Here is a 359-nt window from a genome sequence, read left to right as displayed (position 1 = left end):
ATTCAGTCAGTCATTCATTCAGTCATTCGTTCATTCAGTCATTAATTAATTAATTCATTAATTAATTAATTCATTCAGTCATTCGTTCATTCAGTCATTAATTCATTCAGTCATTAATTCATTCAGTCATTAATTCATTCATTCATTCATTGAGTCATTCGTTCATTCAGTCATTAATTCATTCAGTCATTCATTCATCCAGTCATTCAGTCATTCAGTCATTCATTCATTCATTCGTTCATTCAGTCATTCGTTCATTCAGTCATTCAGTCATTAATTCATTCATTCATTCAGTCATTCGTTCATTCAGTCATTAATTCATTCAGTCATTAATTCATTCAGTCATTCATTCAGTCATT

At 29.2% G+C, this 359-nt stretch overlaps 1 protein-coding gene across 1 annotated transcript in view; it reads left to right on the top strand.

Annotated features, from left to right (window-relative positions):
• The window catches only part of scn5lab (sodium channel, voltage gated, type V-like, alpha b), a 132606-nt gene that overhangs the window by 121266 nt on the left and 10981 nt on the right, over positions 1-359 (top strand). The gene's annotated exons all lie outside the window — the stretch shown is intronic.

The sequence above is a fragment of the Sinocyclocheilus rhinocerous genome, unplaced genomic scaffold (genome assembly GCF_001515625.1).
Source record: "Sinocyclocheilus rhinocerous isolate Xijiao unplaced genomic scaffold, SAMN03320098_v1.1 scaffold6109, whole genome shotgun sequence".
Taxonomy (NCBI): domain Eukaryota; kingdom Metazoa; phylum Chordata; class Actinopteri; order Cypriniformes; family Cyprinidae; genus Sinocyclocheilus; species Sinocyclocheilus rhinocerous.
The sequence above is the reverse complement of the archived record's forward strand: the minus strand, read 5'-3'. Positions and strand labels throughout refer to the sequence as shown.